This window comes from Larimichthys crocea, chromosome III (assembly GCF_000972845.2).
Source record: "Larimichthys crocea isolate SSNF chromosome III, L_crocea_2.0, whole genome shotgun sequence".
In the NCBI taxonomy this organism is placed as follows: Eukaryota; Metazoa; Chordata; class Actinopteri; family Sciaenidae; genus Larimichthys; species Larimichthys crocea.
In genome coordinates, this window is record NC_040013.1 from 30,716,766 (window position 1) to 30,736,530 (window position 19,765).

The window sequence follows — 19,765 nt, forward strand, 5'->3', positions numbered from 1 at the left end:
CACGATTACTGTGACCTTGTCGACACTGTTGATGCAGGCACAGTGTGCGACAACTCGTCACCGTGCAGTAACACAGCACATGATGTAGACGGGAGATACAAAGACAGAGAAACAAATAGAGTTAACTGAAAAACAAAACAAACAGTGATATGACTAAAAGTTAAAAGTGCAAGTAGGGAAGGCTGTTCACCATGACGGGTAAGAGATCCCCCTGAAAACTTTGGAGACAACCTAAGGCGGGGACAGTCACGATTACTTGACCTTGTCGACACTGTGAGCAGCACAGTGGACAACTCGTCACGCGTAACAGCACAGTGAATCGACGGCAGTACACAGCACATGTGTGACGAGAGATAAAAGACAGAGAAACAATAGATGTTTAACTGAAAAAAACAAAACAAAACAGTGATATGACTAAATAAAAGGTCGGTATGGAAGGCTGATCTCACCAATGACGGGTAAGATCCCCCTGAAACTTTGGGACAACCTAAGGCAGGGACAGTCACGATTACTTGACCTTGTCGACACTGTGAGCAGGCACAGTGTGCGACAACTCTGTCACCGTGCAGTAAACACAGCACAATGATTGTGACGGGAGATACAAAACAGAGAACAAAGATTGTAACTGAAAAACAAACAAAACAGTGAATGATAAAATTAAAGGTCAAGTATGGAAGGCGGATTCATCCAATGACGGGTAAGATCCCCCTGAAAACTTTGGACAACCTAAGGCAGGGACAGTCACGATTACTTGACCTTGTCGACACTTGAGCAGGCACAGTGTGCGACAACTCTGTCCCGTGCAGTAACACAGCACATGATGGTGACGGATACAAAGACAGAGAAACAAATAGAAGTTAACTGAAAAAAACAAAACAAAACAGTGATATGACTCAAATTAAAAGGTCAAGTATGAAGGCTGATTCACCAATGACGGGTAAGATCCCCCTGAAAACTTGTGGGACAACCTAAGGCAGGGACAGTCACGATTACTTGACCTTGTCGACACTGTGAGCAGGCACAGTGTGCGACAACTCGACTGTACAGTACACAGCCTGTGCAAGTAAGCAGTACACGCACATGATGTGACGAGAATAACAAGACAGAGAACAAATAATGTTAACTGAAAACAAAAAAAAAAAACAGTGATATGACTAAAATTAAAAGGTCAAGTAGGGAAGGCTGTTCACAAATGACGGGTAGATCCCCCTAAACTTTGGCCAACCTAAGGCAGGGACAGTCACGATTATTGACCTTGTCGACACTGTGAGCAGGCGACAAGTGTGCGACAACTCTTGCACCGTGCAGTAACAAACAGCCATGATGTGACGGGAGATAACAAGAACGAGAAAAAAATAGATGTTAACTGAAAAAACAAAAAAAAACAGTGATATGACTAAAATTAAAAGGTCAAGTATGGAAGGCTGATCACCAATGACGGGTAAGATCCCCCTGAAAACTTTGGGACAACCTAAGGCCAGGACAGTCACGATTACTTGACCTTGTCGACACTGTGGAGCAGGCACATGGTGCGACAACTCGTCACTGTCAGTAACCAGCACATGCAACACTCGTCACCGTGCAGTAACACAGCACATGATGTGACAGAGTACAAAGACAGAGAAACAAATAGATGTTAACTGAAAAAAAAAAAAAACAGTGAATGACTAAAATAAAAGGTCAAGTATGGAAGGCTGATTCACCAATGACGGGTAAGATCCCCCTGAAAAACTTTGGGACAACCTAAGGCAGGGACAGTCACGATTACTTGACCTTGTCGACACTGTGAGCAGCACAGTGTGCGACAACTCTGTCACAGTGCAGTAACACACAGCAATATGTGACGGGAGATACAAAAACAGAGAAACAATAGATGTGAACTGAAAAAAACAAAACAAAACAGTGAATGACTAAAATTAAAAGGTCAAGTATGGAAGGTGATTCACCAATGACGGGAGATCCCCCTGAAAACTTTGGGACACCTAAGGCAGGACAGTCACGATACTTGACCTTGTCGACACTGTGAGCAGGCACAGTGTGCGACACTCTGTCACCGTGCAGTAACACAGCACATGAGGTGACGAGATACAAAGACAGAACAAAAATAGATGTTAACTGAAAAAAACAAAACAAACAGTGATATGACTAAAATTAAAAGGTCAAGTATGGAAGCGGATCACCAATGACGGGTAAGATCCCCCTGAAATTGGGACAACCTAAGGCAGGGACAGTCACGATTATGACCTTGTCGCCACTGTGAGCAGGCACAGTGTGCGACAACTCCGTCACTGTCATACCGTCAACCTGTCAGTAACACAGCACATGATGTGACGGGAGATACAAAGACAGAAACAAATAGATGTTAACTGAAAAAAACAACAAAACAGTGATATGACTAAAATTAAAAGGTCAAGTATGGAAGGCTGATTCACCATGAGCGGGTAAGATCCCCCTGAAAACTTGGGACAACCTAAGGCAGGACAGTCACGATACTTGACCTTGTCGACACTGTGAGCGAGGCACAGTGTGCGACAACCTCTGTCACCGTGCAGTAACAACAGCAACAACGGTGTGACGAGAGACAGACAAAGACAGAGAACAATAATGTTAACTGAAAAAACAAACAAAACAGTGATATGAACTCAAAATTAAAGGTCAAGTATGGAGGCTGATTCACCAATGACGGGGTAAGATCCCCCTGAACTTTGGGACAACCTAAGGCAGGGACAGTCACGATTACTTGACCTTGTCGACACTGTGAGCAGGCACAGTGTGCGACAACTCTGTCACCGTGCAGTAACACAGCACATGATGTGACGGGAGATACAAGACAGAGAAACAAATAGATGTTACTGAAAAAACAAAAACAAAACAGTGATTACTAAAATTAAAAGGTCAAGTAGGGAAGGCTGATTCACCAATGACGGGTAAGATCCCCCTAAAACTTTGGGACAAACCTAAGGCAGGGACAGTCACGATTACTTGACCTTGTCGACACTGGTGACAGGCAAGTGTGCGACAACTGTCACTGTACAAACACAGCATGTCACATGTCACACGTGCAGTACACAGCACATGATTGACGAAGATACAAAGACAGAGAAACAATAGATGTAACTGAAAAAAAAAAAAAAAACAGTGATATGACTAAATTAAAAAAGGTCAAGTTGGAAGGCGGATCACCAATGACGGGTAAGATCCCCCTGAACTTTGGGACAACCTAAGGCAGGGACAGTCACGATTACTTGACCTGCGACACTGTGAGCAGGCACAGTGTGGCGACAACCTGTCACGTGCAGTAACACAAGCAACAGGATGTGACGGAGATTCAAAGCAGAGAAACAAATAGATGTTAACTGAAAAAACAAAAAACAAAACAGTGATGATGAACTAAAATTAAAGGTCAAGTATGAAGGCTGATTCACCAATGACGGGTAAGATCCCCTGAAAACTTTGGGACAACCTAAGGCAGGGACGTCCACGATTACTTGACCTTGTCCGACACTGTGAGCAGGCACAGTGTGCGACAACTCTGTCACCGTGCAGTAACACACACATGATGTGACGGGAGATACAAAGACAAGAGAAACAAAAGATGTTAACTGATAAACAAAACAAAACAGTGGATTGACTCTAAAATTAAAGGCAAGTTGGAAGGCTGATCTCACCAATGACGGGTAAGACCCCCTGAAACTTTGGGCAACCTAAGGCAGGGACAGTCACGATATTGACCTTGTCGACACTGTGAGCAGGCACAGTGTGCGACAACTCTGTCACCGTGCAGTAAACACAGCACTGATGTGACGGAGAGATACAAAGACAAGAAAACAATAGATGTTAACTAAAAAACAAAACAACAGTGATATGACTAAATTAAAAGGTCAAGTATGGAAGGCTGATTCACCAATGACGGGTAAGATCCCCCTGAAAAACTTTGGGACAACTAAGGCAGGGACAGTCACGATTACTTGACCGTCGACACTGTGAGCAGGCACAGTGTGCGACAACTCTTCACGTCAGTAACACAGACATGCATTAGTGAACACCGCACTGATGTGACGGGACATACAAGACGAAACAAATAGATGTTAACTGAAAAACAAAACAAAAAGTGATATGACTAAATTAAAGGTCAAGTATGGAAGGCTGATTCACCAATGACGGGTAAGATCCCCCTGAAAAACTTTGGGACACCTAAGGCAGGGACGTCACGATTATTGACTTGTCGACACTGTGACAGGCACAGTGTGCGACAACTCTGCACGTGCAGTAAACACAGCACATGATTGACGGGAGAGACAAAACAAAACAATAGATGTTAACTGAAAAAACAAAAAAAACAGTGATATGACTAAAATAGAAAGGTCAAGTATGGAGCTGATTCACCAATGACGGGTAAGATCCCCCTGAACTTGGGACAACCTAAGCAGGGGACAGTCACGATTACTTGAACCTTGTCGAAACTGTGAGCAGGCACAGTGTGCGACAACTCTCGTCACGATGCAGTAACACAGCAAGCACATGTTGCAGATGTAGAATACAAAGACGAGAACACAATAGATGTTAACTGAAAAAAAAACAAAAAAAACAGTGGATATACAAAAAATAAAGTCAAGTATGGAAGGCTGATTCCCATGACGGGTAAGATCCCCCTGAAACTTTGGGACAACCTAAGGCAGGACAGTCCGATTACTTGACTTGTCGACACTGTGAGCAGGCACAGTGTGCGACAACTCTGTCAACCGTGCGTTACACAGCACATGATGTGACGGGAGATACAAAAGACAGAGAAACAAATAGATGTTAACTGAAACACAAACAAACAGTTGATATGACTAAAATTAAAAGGTCAAGTATGGAAGGCTGAGTCACCAGGAGGGGTAAGATCCCCTGAAACTTGGGAAAACCTAGGCAGGGACAGTCACGATATACTTGGGAACCTTGTGACACGGTGAGCACAGTGTGCGACAACTCCGTCACTGTGCAGTAACACAGCACAGGAGACATGATCTAATTTACATCTTACATGCAGTCTCAGTTATGAAGAACATGCAGTACAAGGGCGCATCAGAATATTGACAGCACGACATTGGATAAGTTGCAGCCTACCTCTGTACCTCTGACCTCGTCCTCGCTGAATAGCTTCACTTACAGCCACTCCTGCTCCACCATGTGTTGAGCTTTGAAAGCCAGCCGACATTTGGAGCTTCTTTTTCCTGGTTTGCTCTGTCCTTCCTCTCCCCTTTCCCCTCTTTCTTTTAAGTCTTCTGTTTCTCTCGTTCATTCTTCTCCTCCCTCTGCTGGCTTTCTGACTTGTTTGCCCCTTGCGTCTCTCTTCTGCCTTTTTCCTCTCTCCACTTGTCTCTTGTTTTACGCCTGGACAGCAGACTGTTTCTCCTCCTGATCATCCACCTTCCCTTACCAGTCTATCATACAGGGGTGGACCAGTAGAAAGTAGCAGGAAGAATTGCTACTTTCTGCTGGTCCACTCCTGTACAACAGACCGGTAATTCTTCATCTTCATCATGTTCTCTCCATTCCTCATTCTTTGCCGTTCTTCCTTCATCCTAGCCCACTCCTGCCTTCTCTTTGTAGTTCTGGACAATGGACAGGACCATCTTCATTGTCTCTTCCAGGTCCTTTTCTTCCTCCTCATTACCTGGGTTGTGCACCTTGCGGGTGTGTCAGTCCTTGGTTTGGGTATCATTGCGTGAACTCAGTTGCAACTCAAAAGATCTACCTCCTGCTTATTGGAAATGTAACCTGCTAAAGTTATTTAGCTAAGAGAGCATGTGTACTCCTCCTCCAACACGATACAGTACAGAATAAGTGCTAAGCTTCTGTTTCTTTGAAAGAGCTGACTAAACACGGAGCAATGACTGCAAAGCTTTCACCTCATATTAATGTCTTCAGCCTGAAATTTCATATACCTCGGAGTGGTGATCGACAACAGACTGGACTGGAAATCTAACACCGAGGCTGTGTACAAGAAAGGGATGAGCAGACTCTACTTCCTGAGGAAGCTGAGGTCCTTCAACTTGTGCAGCAAGATGTTGGAGATCTTCTACCAGTCTGTTGTTGCCAGTGCCATCTTCTTTGGTGTTGTTTGTTGGGGCAGCTGCATCAGAGCCAGCGACACCAACAGACTTGATAAGATCATCAAGAAGGCTGGCTCTGTTCTTGGACTCAGATTTGAGTGTCTTGAGACTGTGGTGGAGAGGAGGACGCTGAATAACCTGTTATCCATCATGGACAATGAGCAGCACCCTCTCCACCACACAGTGGACAGACAGCTGAGCAGCTTCTCCCACAGGCTGCTACAGCTCCAGGAAATCTTTCCTGCCACATGCCATTACACTGTATAACAGCTAAAAACTCAACACTCAACATTGCCAATTTGATGTATATACTATTGTACAATATGTTTTATTTACTATTGCTATTTTGATATTTTATTATGTATAGTTTGTTCTTTATATTTTTATTCTTATGTTGTCTATTGTCATTGTGTGTAATGTTGCTGCTGCACTGTAATTTCCCAGCTTGGGATAAATAAAGTATATCTAAAAAATATCATTTAAATTTAAGTCATTTTTATTAATTCCAGCTGTTCTATATAAGCATGATACACATTGAATTTCATACAGTTGTACAATCTGTTAGTATTTTATCCCTTAATATACATGTCCTTCAATCATCCTGAAGTAGTTGGGTGGTTTTAAGTAATGGGTCATTTAGTGGAGATGTTAAACTCTGTCTGTTTCCCATCTGTAGTGTAAGTACAAAATGTATCTATGAGATTTACAATGTACCACTAGATGTATATTTTTAATTACCATTGATACCTGGTTGATAATTAAACATTTCAAAACAAAAGGAACAGCAAAAACTGCAACACGTTATGATTTTATGTGTTTGCCACTCCCGTCGCTACATGGTACAGACTCTGAATCATCATGACAGTGATTTCAAATTGAAATCATGAGCTTGTAGTTACAACATGTTAACACATCACAACTTGCAAATTTCCACTTCCAAAGTCATGAATACCAAAAGAGAGGAGCGTTCATATGGAAACATGCCCTCATTTGAAGGCAGCATTATCCCCATAGCAGCCTCTTCCTCGATAAGAAGCAAACTATACACAAGTCTGGTAAGCTCACCTCTTACTAACTCCACACTGCCACATTTTTTATTATCACATTTCTTCACAATCTTCAACTATCGCCTATCTTCATAATCTTACTCAAATACTTAATACTCAAGCAATCTGCACTCCGAGACAGATAAATATATCAGATATTTTCTCCTTGGTTGCTGCTCTAAAAGACACTCCTGTTAGCCATACTCCCTGAGCGTCTCTGAACATAGCTGTTTGAATAACTACAACATATGTTAGGGATTTTGCACTATGTGTGTGTGTGTGTGTTTGTGTGTGTGTGTGTGTGTGTGTGTGTGTGTGTGTGTGTGTGTTTAGAGATGGCACGGGTCCATGTCTCCACCTCCCATCTGTTTACATTGTCATGTGCTTGATGAGGCGAGACCACTCATTTGTCAAACAACATGTGGGGTAGCCGAGGTGGGGATGGGGTGTGTGGGGAGTAGCAGCTGAGAACGGTGTGTGTGTGTGTGTGTGTGTGTGTGTGTGGTAACGGGGGGATAATTAGATAAGGGGGACTGTGTAGCAGAAAGGTTAATGACAGTAATGAATATATTAGTGTAGGAGAGAGAGCAGGTTCTCTTTGCTGCATCTGCAGGTTCAGAAAATGTAGAATACCACAAACACTACAAATCCCCATTAATGACTCGCTGCTATTTTGCAAACAAATCTTTCCACAAGACAAAAAAACCTTGATTGTAGATCTGTGAATGGATCTTTCACAGATCTACAAACAAACCCAGAGTCCTCAGATTTAACCCTACTCAAAGAAAGATGAGCTGGACGACTGAGAACCTTCACAGACTTCATGATACCTGATGAGATGCTCCATGATAAAAGAAATATGTTTTCTTCTTCTGTTCAGTTTCATTTAAATAATTTAATTCAAACCTAAAATGTGTCTTCCAAAGAACTATTCTTTAGTCTGCTCTCAGTTTCTGCTTATTAAGTTAATTGTGCATTACATAAAGCAACCGTTTGCAGTCAGTTTTATGGTGAAATAAAAAAGGGAAATAGGTGTTGCTGGATTAATGCAGCTAATGCACAATGTTTTAATTTGAAAATGGATTGGTAATACATTTCTCAAATTATTTGATTATTGGAGTGAAAAATAGCTGTATTCTGTGTCATGACAAACATTTTATCTTCATCATTTCATCGTGATCTATACCTACATGGACTGTACACAGAGATTTGAATTAAATGCTGAGGTGTAAACTAACCGTTTGCGGTGAGGATGGACATTTATGTTCATATCTTGGGATCGGTTTTGAATCCTTTTAGATCATGCAGTTCTTTCCATCAGTTGAATGATGATCTACGTGCTCTGTCATTGTCCCTTTTAACTTTTTTTGTGCCATAATACCAAAATATATGTCTCACTTTGAAACTTTGCCTGGGAAAATGCAACTCCTCTGGTCTGTATGCTGTAAATCATTTTGTCTAATTATAGATTAATATAGCCAGTCTTCTCACAGATGGTTTTATTTCCATGTGTAGGTGATAGAGGGTATCAGCATTAAATAAAGACTGTTTCATAGCCAGTTCAAAACTCCTTAAATAAATAAATAAATGTCCCCAAACTGAAATTCTGAAACTAGATTAGAACTTAAATTAATTTAAAACCTAGCTACACTTCCTTCAAACCTCATCAGTCAGCCTTTTAAACTTTTAGACACACACACACACACACACACACACACACACACACACACACACACACACACACACACACATACACAGATTGATGGAGGGAGCACAGGGTGCCACCATCTGGAAAAGGTCAGAGGTCATAAAATGGGACCACTGGTCACTCTGATGACATCTGGGACGGCAGACTGTCTTTCTAAATCCACCTCTACGTCCAACTCACACACACATGCACACACACACACACACACACACACACACAGTCTGGTGCACTCGATGGATATCTGTCATATTGATTGTCATGTCTGGTTCTGACAAAGTCATCAAAGCCAGCAGCAATGTCTGGCAACCTGGCTTACCCTATATTTGTGTTTGTGTGAGTGTGTAGATACATTTAGACTTTATACTTTAAATTGTGTTTTTCAATATTACTGTAAATTATTCTAATTCAAAAACAAAAAATGTACACATCTCTTTTTCTGTGTTTATGTAAATGACACTGCCTGTTATTCCACTTTTGCAGGCAAGAGGGCAGCAGCCTCCTATAATACATGATTGGCCTGTTGTACTGTACCTGTAATACTTTTATAAATAGTATTCAGTGCTGTTATGTCAAACAGGGTCTCTCATTGTTGAAATAATTTGAAGATTTCATTGTTTTATTGTTAAAATGCCACCCTACAGAGTTACTGTAGGGGGGCCACCAAATTATAACTGGCTCCAGCATTAGAGGGAAAACTCTACAGTTTGTCTGGGTCAGTTTGAAGTTGCCAAAGAGTCTGTGGACTTTGGACTGTCATCTCTCATCAGCAAATATTGGATTCGATCTGTTTGCGAGTTTAAATCAGTTTTATTTTAATTTATTTGGATTCATTAGAAAGCCAAAGATGTGGCATAGTGTGTAATATTACCACAAAAGAATAGCTTCAGTAGAAATCTAGTGCTCAACATGTCTCAACATTTCCAAGAGAAACACTAAAGCAACAACAGGAAATGTTTTTCTGTTGTTGTTGGTGTGACGTGTGATTCAGTCAAACGACAGAAGAGACACTGCAGTTTTATCTCAATGGCCACTCAGCTAGCTCTGTAGAAGGATGTGCAGGGATTGGTGGTCATTTTATAAAGTGTGTTAATCTGACAGATTAGCTTGATTAGGTTAAAGATTTTGTTGATTTTTTTTTTTTGGCCTTTATTTGATAGAGACAGCTTGAAGAGTGACAGGAAATGTGGGGAGAGAGAGATGGGGAATGACATGCAGGAAAGTGCCACAGATCGGATTCGAACCCTGGGCAGCCGTGGCAAGGACTGCGGTTTTGTACGTGGGGTGGATGCCTACCAACCGAGCTAAACAACCCCCTAGCTTTATTAAGTTAATCTGAGAACATTTGTGTGTGTGCATATCTCTGTGGATTACAACTTGGCTCCACTGTGAACCCCATTCAAAACCACATGCAGTATATTTGAATGTCCTTACAGTTAAGATTCAAAGTCGCTGTGATGATATTTGACAGGTGACGTCGGGAGTTGCCAGGCTGTATTCTTCACAGCGTCTAAATAGTGTTTTGTTGATGTCTTGTCAATAAGCTGCAGCTGTAGTCGATGTCCAGAGAGTCTCTTTCGATAAGCTGAATCCCCTTCAGAGACCAGACATCAGTATTCCTGTCTGAGCCAGTACCCCCACTGCAATTTAACAATGACATTTTAACCTCTAAAAATCAGATTCCATGTGGTTTATCCAAATCAAAGCGTAAAAAACAGATTGTGCGCATTTACATTCATCTATCAAATCCACCAGCAGTCCATTGACACTTGTATGCCTGGTTGCACAAAGCAGGCACCCTCCCCTCTGACATAATGACCCTCCCGACCTACACAACAATATAGAGATCTTGTCTAGAAACTGTATTGACTTATTGACCAAACTCGTCACACACGAGAGCAGCCGATATCGACATGTTGCTTACACAGGAATGTAACCTACATTTAGTTTAGAGCAGCTGCCATCTAGTTTATCACAAATACTTTGCTGACTGTAAACACAAGTCGAGATGAGACTGTAGTTATATTCTGTCTTCTTTTTTTTATTACAAAGGTCAGGTCAGCTCTTTTTAACCTTCCCAGGTTTGTGCCTCATTCACCTGAGCACTAGTTTTACAGTACAAAAATAATGGTTCATATTTTTTTTGACTATTTCTAGCCATGTATTAATACATATTTGATGTACCCCTTGATGTGTTTTAATAGATTCTGGACAACAATACAGTTCTTTGTGACAGAGGAATTACCTAAATTAGGGTGTAGATTAGCAGCCTCTCCTTTAAAGGGCTCTATTTACAGAATATGGCAGAAGTAGAAAAAAATATTGATAACTATGTTTCCATTAGTGTTTAATCACCATAAATAAGAATTGTTATGATTTTGTTATCTTAGAATGAACCCTTTATATGGACAGAAACCAAAGACCCTCTTCCACAGACAGACTAAACACTGGCTCTGTTTTGTTTTTATTTTTCCTCCACTGCCAATATATAAAAACATATTTTCACAGAGATCAGCATAGGATACATTTGCATTTTACTTGCCTGCTAAAATGGCAGACATCTTACAAAGAGGAATACAATACAAATACAAATCCATGTAAACCTTGGCATAACAAGACAACTTTATATTGTACTCTCTGTGGTTTATACAAAACCAGGCGGACATGCAGTCTAAGCTTAGCTGCATGTTGTAACTCTCATGTAACATCAGGATATGAATCATACATGAAGATGTTTTCACAAAGATCATCAGCTTTTCACACAGACGTACCAACGATTCACCACCAAGGTCAGAAAACATGAGCATCTTACCATCATCTCTCTCTCACACACACACACACACACACACACACACACACACACACACACACACACACACACAGGGCTACTTCCATTATACCTCGTGGTTTGGTGGCCTGCTGTTTTTCTGTACTCAATTTCACTAAACAAGAAACAATAGCTTACACACACACACACATGTGCGCAGACAGGCACACACTCATACACACACTCATACATACAACACACTTATCAAGTGATTAACTGTCAAACTGCACAGCCAGAGTTCAACAAAGGTCAGGATTGATTTACATAGACAGATGGAGAGGCCTATTAGGGTGTGTGTGTGTTGAGTGTTTGTGTGTGTGTATCCAGTCCCCTCCCCCCTACACCGACCAAGCACGCACACACACACAGACACACACACACACACACACACACACACACACACACTCCCCCATGGCACTGCTCTGTGCAACTAGTTCATGTTACCATGGAGATGATGAGCTTGCTGTACATCATCATGATGGGGTCGTGGCACAGTGAAAGGTCAAAGGTCATGGGTGGCACAGTGTGTTTGTGTGTATCAGTGTGTGGACTGTCCTGAGGGGGAAATTCTTTCTATGTGAGAGCGTTTTGTGGGCAGTCAACCTAAAAAAAAAGCAGTTTGAATCCAATTACATGTCAGGGATACAGTTAGAGGTTATCTCTGGATTCTTTGATTTATTAGAGTGAGGGGAAGAGACTAGTAGAAAGCATGTACAACTTTTAATTATGAGGTTTGTTACACACTGCTGAGGTTTTTTGGTAGATTTAAAAATGCGTCAACCAATTCCTGAAGTCATAGCATTGATAATTAATATACCACATAAATGTTTTGTCTTCAGTGCAGACGTTCAAAACCAGTTTTAAGACATTTCAAGTAGCAGCTTCTGTCAACGCTGTCCCAAAATATAAAATAATAATAATAAGATTCTCGGGATTGTTAGCTGATAACCTGAAGGAGGATTACAGTTTTACTTAAAGTCTGTGGAAAGGCAATTCTTTCAAAATACATTAAATATGTTGGAAAATAGTTGCTGAAAACACGTGAAAAGACTTTGAACAGTATATTACTGAAATGTAGAGTTAGAGGTTCAAACAGTTTTTCACCAGTTTTCAGTCCAGGATTTTCTGGGCGGTCCTAAAGGGTGACTCGATGACACACTGAGGCCACCCTGAGCATACCCCTGCACCCCTAGCAGTGAGATTAATTCATCTCGCTCAGCGTGTTTCAAAGTTAGTCATGTCATTTTCTGAACTCGCGTCAAAATTGCTGCTAACAGTGTTGTTTACAGATATGGTTATAAATCACTAAGTTTTTCCACCTCTGATCCTTTCATAATGTATGTTAATGACAGTAAATCTTTTTTTCTTCTTCTAATTATCATCATCATTATCTTGTTTGCCTCATATCATGAGTTATATGCTCTAATGTCACAGTAGTACATGACTTGTCAGTAATTCCCTTCCTCAGCATGAGCATCCCTTTGCTTCTGCAGTAAATAAAGTGATGCTGATGTGATTCTCATGTGATGCTCCAATGCGTGTGTGTGTGTGTGCATTGCAGAGTGAGAGAGAATAGAGAGCGAGAGATAAATGCTGCTGTCGTGCTGTGCGGTGCGCTCCGTCACTTTGATAAATCTCACAGCAAGCTGACGACACCTGCTGACAGCACACTAAAATCTGATTGGCTGGAACAGCTCCGGGTCAGGAGGATGCTAATGGATATGATGTGGACAACAAATCGCACGCAGTAATGCACACACGCACAAGGACACACATGTGAAGAACATCCTGCACGCACTCTGTCTGACTGTATCATTAGCAGGGCAATTACAGCTAATGACAAAGTCGTCACTCTGACTCACCTGAGGAGCAATTAGCTCATTTGCAATTATTTTACATCATACAGATATTTTCACGTGGACAATTAGACTATAAGTAATTAATCCAGTAAGCACACACTTCACTAATAGGTGAGCGTATATGTACAAATCTAATACACACTCGCCTTTACACATACGCACACACACACACATTATATCCTCTTTGATCTCTGTTTTGATTCATGGTTTATCATGTAGGTCAAGAAGGCGCATGCTCCGTCCCCTCTCGACTCTGCTCTATTTGCGCCTCTTCCCAGCATCACAGATCGGTCACCAAGCATTACATATGATTTGATTTCAATTGATTTGAGAGGAAATCACTGCTGACAAGAGAAGACAAAAAAAAGAGACAAAAAAAAAGAAAGAGGATGAACAGAGAGAATACAACATGAGTAAAACATCAGTGAGAGTGTTGAGGAGATGGAGAAAGTCATGGTGTGACGAGGGGGGGTGGAGGGGTGGGATGATGAAACGCAGTTGCAGTCTCGACCTTTGAAGAGCCAGTGGAAAATGTACGGACAACTTCAAAAGAGTACCATGAAATATACAACACACCACCACCACCACCGCCGCCGCCACCACCATTGGTGGTGCTGCTTTCTGCTTCTGCTGTGGCTTGAAAAATCTCGTACCTCCAGGTGTTGGTGTTTTTCAACTGGTTGTTTTCAGCTTGTGCTCACCTTTTGATATTTTCCTTCATAGGTCAGATAAGAGTTGCTTCCCGAGAAGCCGCTGTGAAGCGCGAGCTGTCGGAATACAGATTGTTGTCTTTTCATCTCTGCATCTTCTGAACTTTGGCTTTGTCGAGGTCGAAGGTTTTTATCTGTTGTTCGAAGGGAAAGATGACAGTGAATCTGACGCTGCTGTTCTTTGCGTCGCCCTCCCTCTTTAAATCCATCTCTCCCTCCATCTCTTTCCACGCTTCACATCCTTCACTTGCCCTATCTGCTATTCCCTTGCTCTTACTGCCTCCAACCCGCCCCTCCACCCATGCACTGCTCTGTGTGTGTGTGTCCTTTCTCTTGATGCGTCCATCTATCTGTCTGTCTCTCTCTATCTTGCTTTCTTTCTGTGTGTGTGTGTGTGTGTGCCTGGCTGATGCAGATGAGACAGTGATACATGATTTGCTGCGAGTCTTTCTGTCAGAGGACATCAGATCATCAGCCGCACACATGCACACACACACACACACACACACACACACACGTGTGCAGGAAAACACACACATGCAGGCAAACACACACATATATACACGTGGCGTCTGAGGAGATAAGGGAGTCTTTGAAGGTGGAAATTAGTTTTGGCGCCTGGCTGCTCCTGTCTTGCAGGTCATGTGACTAAATCCTCCAGTCACACCAACATAAACTGATAAGACAGCTACTCTCCGAGTGTGTGAGTGTGTGTTTGTCCTGCTTGCTTTATGACCGTGCACATTTACCTGCATGCACTGAGCAAGTGTGTGTGTGTGTGTGTGTGTGTGTTTCTGCCTTGTGTGTGTTTGTGTGTTTATAGATTCCATTTATCCAGTGAGCGTCTCTTGTGGCAGGGCGAGGTAATTGGTGGCAGATAAACAGCGCTTAACACAGGCACACACACACACTCTCTCTCTGACACACACACACACACACACACACGCACACGCACACAAATACACAGTAATCAGAGGGGATTTACAATGTGTAGTTTGGAGCCTAATTGCTCTTCAGGTCCCTGTGAGAGTGCTGCCAAAGCCATTAGCCGCTGCTATTCTCAGAATATTCAGTGTGTGTCGCTTGAGTGTGTGTGTGTGTGTGTGTGTGTTTGGTCTCTTGAAAATGAGCGTGCACATCACTTCAGTGTATTTATGCATGTGTGTTTGTGTGCTTTGTTTCAAGCAATTGTCTGTGTGTGTGTGTGTGTGTGTGTGTGTGTGTGTGTGTGTGTGTGTGCGTGTGCTTGTTCTTCTATGTTCATACCCCTTATTTGCTTCTCATTGGTGTGCGCGTGCCCGTAGCTTTAGTGCTTTTCTCGTCGACTTGGCTTCCCTCCAAGCCTGAAGAGCTAATTGGAATTAGAATAACATTCCTCAAAGGCCGCTCGTTTAGTGCCGCCGCTGAGTGCTAACGACAGAGTAGTGGGTGAGAGAAAGGCGGGAGAGAGCGCCCTAGCGATCTGCGCTAACAATGTTTTATTCTGATTTTTAATGAGGGGTAATCACTCAGCTGGAGAGGAAGAGCAGTGGAAAAAAAAACACTAAAAAAAAAAAGAAGAAGAAGAAAAACGAGAAAGTGGAGGGGGGGTGCGTAGAAGGAGAGGTGAGGAGGAAACAGTAATTATCTCCTCTCTGAGCTGTGAGTCATAGCAGATCTTACGGTCTCTCCCCGGGAAATTAGAGATGCACACTAACTGCCTTTATTCAGAGTCAGTGCTACCTGACAGCACAGAGGCCTTTCTGTTTTGTTATCACCGTGTGAAAGAACAAACGCTGCAGCCAACACTATCTGCATTCATTTACTTGTGTTTCTAGTGGTATACTATAAATCTCGTGGTGGTTTGTAGACTGTAAATCCAAATGTTTTCACAGATAGAAGTACAAATGTGTGATAGTTGAAGGTGCCGCAGCAGTTGAGGAGTGAAGGCTGTCCAGTCCGGTTTTGATTGCATCACCGTTGATCTCATGAGCCTTCAAGAAAAGTCAACGCCGGTCAAAACTAGCCAAAGCAAAGTGCATTCATACCATAGTGTGAGGCCATGCAGAAGCTATTACTAAAGATGGTCTCAGCACCACTTTCTGAAGGTGTCATCTCAGAATCAACTGCATTTTTACTTGGTCTTATCACAGTCTAAGACAAAAAGGACTCTGGATTTTGGTCAGGACCACAACTGCAGGGATATATCACTGTGCATTCCCTGTGCCTGTGCATTGTCTGATTTATTTGTTAACATCATTACTGTGATTGAATGTAAATTTTCCACTTCAAATGCAACCAATAACTTGATTCATGAATGCGGGGCACAGGAGAAGAGTACCATGACAGTGCTTGAAGGCCATGCAGGAGCTGCTGGTGGATGTGGCAGCAAAAATGGATACAAATAGGAAAGCTTTACCGGTGTTGCTTCACTTTCTGATGCAAAGGATGGCGACAAGTTTGTGTGCCACAGTTACTCTACATGCGATGTAGAAGCTTCCTCCATTTTGGTGTCCGCGTGTCAAAGTTTCCCCATCCCTTAATATGTACTTTATGGTTTTTAAATCGCATTGTTTGTTGGCTGATATCGTTGTCAACATTAAGCCAAAGAACATTTTCAATGTGAGCAATAATAAAAGTCTTCTTTATTCATGTCTCTGTCAAATTGAGTGTCATCTTTCTGAAGCAGTGTTATGTGCATTCACAGCACTTAAGATGAAGGTGAGAGAAAGATCATTTAAAAGGTCGACATGACTTAAAGCGGGTAACGTGACATGTTTATTGTATTGACATTTAATGGAAACCACAATCTTTCCCATCTGGCTGTACAGACTACATTGCTCTTAGCCAATTAGTTGTTGTTTTTTTTAAATCCAGGATCCCACCAGGAAGCCATCAAAACCTACAGTTAAGCCCTGATTATCGATATACGGTAAACTCTGAAGATTTTTCACTCAGTCCAACTGAGCGTTAATCAATACGGAGCATTCAGGGATCGGAGAGAGAGGCGGAGAAATCAGATTTGCAAAACAGAGTGTGAGAATGAAGGAGGGACTAAGAGACAAAAGAGAGGTTGGACAAGGACAGAGAGACATATAAATAGACAGAAAGAGAGAGAGAGAGATGGAGTGATATGGCATATAGCAGTAGTGGAGTGTGAAACAGATGCTGCTCAGTGGAGAGAGAGAGGCCAATGGTGCTTGTAGAGTGCTTAGAAAGGGCAGAGGCTGAATCGATTCACACACACACATACACACATTAATCTACACTGTGTGTGTGTGTGTGTGTGTGTGTTTGTGCAAAGGAGGAGGAGTGGGTGTTAGGGAGACCGGACGAGGTGGAGGAGTGAGGAGGGGGTGATAGTGGCAGGGGAGACATAGAGGTGGAGATGGATCAGGAGAGAGATAGAGGCTGATTATTGCTGAGCACTGACAGAGTAAAGGCCCCATGGGTGTGATACTAACACACACACATTCACACACCAGCACGCACACGCACGGCCTTCAAGTAAACACATGAGCTTACACACTCACCCACAAAGTGATGGAGATGGAGCTGCCAGAGTGTAATACAGTTAAAGCACCATTTCCACCCGCCATCACCGCTGAACGTTTACACCCTCCTCCCTCCTCTCGCTCTCCTCCCTCTGATAGCCTTTCTCCTGTCTCTCCTCCCCTGATCATATTCAACTCCCAGCCTAATTCTCAGTCCTCACCCCCCCTCTTCCCCAGACCTCTCCTCCTTCCCTTTTCTCCTCCTCTCCTCTCCTCCCTCCCTCCCTTCCTCGCCCACTTTTCTCCTGCTTACTTTATTATAGCTTCTCTCCACATGAGAGGATTCTCCGGACCCTCGGAGCAGAAAATGGAGGCTAGTGGAGAGAGACAGGAAGAGATAAAAAATAAAAAAAAATCACACTGGCAAATATGTTGCACAGACACACATATACACATATACGCACACATATTCATACACAATGTTGTTTTCAAGAAGACAAACTAAAAGTATCATCCTTATAGTGTGTTCCCGCCAAACGCAAAGCAAATTTCCACCTCTGGATTATGATAATTACATATGATACTACACCCAGTTTACAATATACAGCATAAAATATTTTTAAAAATCCCCCAAAAATGATTCTGCACCGATTTTTTGTGTGAATAAAACATCTTTTTCAGACCTAAACTGTAATTCAACACTTAAAGCCTAACAAGTTTTATTCAAGTCTCAACTTTTTAGTGTCATCTTTGGTAAGATTAGATTAAACACTACATAACTTTCCTGCCATAAAATAACAGCTTCAGAATCATTTCGATGCTACGCTGACTCGTGATCAGGTGAACGGTGCCTCCGTCATTTCCTCTCTGCGCCCTGTGTGCCAGCTCGACACTGTGTAACTTTGTCGCCGCAGGTGCCAAACGCTTTACAGCACTAAGTCACACACCACCAACTATGCCACTGATTTTGGTGAAACTGGATCAAATTTAATTTGAGAAAATGTTCCCTGGTTTTCCCTCCGATGTTCCCTCCGTCTGCTCCAACTCAACTCTCTGTGATTAAACTGAATGCAGCTGCTGATAGCTCAGTTAGGCATAACATTGCTGCCTCTGTGCTCAGATTACTACGAACATAATGGCAGAGGCGAAAAGACTGAAGAGGACAGTTATAGAGAAGACAAAAAGTGACCGAGCAAGAGGCCGTTGGATAAGAGTAAATCTGGGACCCACTTTTAGTTGTTGGTGAGAGCTTGGTGAAATAAAAGGCTGAAAGACAGACTGAGCTTCTTGCTGTTGGACTATTAAGTAATATTAGCCGGCCGCTATGTCTTGTGTTGTTGACCTTGCTTGATGTTTGGCTGTTAGCAAAGTTGTCGACTCGCTAGTTTTTGATCATAAGTAATGTAATCAAAACAAATGCATGTCCATATTTTTGACAGTGGTGTGTGTAAGTGAATTGCAACCCGAAACTGAGGTCACCTAACCCCTCAAACCTTTTTGTGTGTCCTGCACTGCAAAAAACAACAAAAGTAGTCTCAGTAATGTCCTGCTATGACTGCAATGACTGCTAGTAATTATTAGACTAGTACATTAGCATGCTGACATTTGACACAAACTGTAAGTGAAGTTGGTGAGAATGATGGTATTTGAATATAAAACAGAATATTTAGATCCGATGATGGAGCTAGGTTACAATTAATTTCCAGGGGAACATAAATGGTTGTACTAAATGTCATGACAATCCATCTATGTTGAAATATTTCATAAAAACTACAAATGTTGACTTCATGGAGGTATTATTGGAAAAGGATATTGTATGTATTGGAGATATTTTACTGCACAAAGCAAGTGAAAACCTTGATCAGAGTTCACAAAGTTATTTGGATTGATCCTTCAGGTGTTGTGGATATCTGGATCAAGTTTCAGGTTAATCCAATAAATATTTGTTAAGATATTTTTAAAAAGTGGTGGACTGATCACTCACATCATTTATATAATGTAGAATTGATGTGTATATGGTTACAAATTTATTTGTCATACAAATATG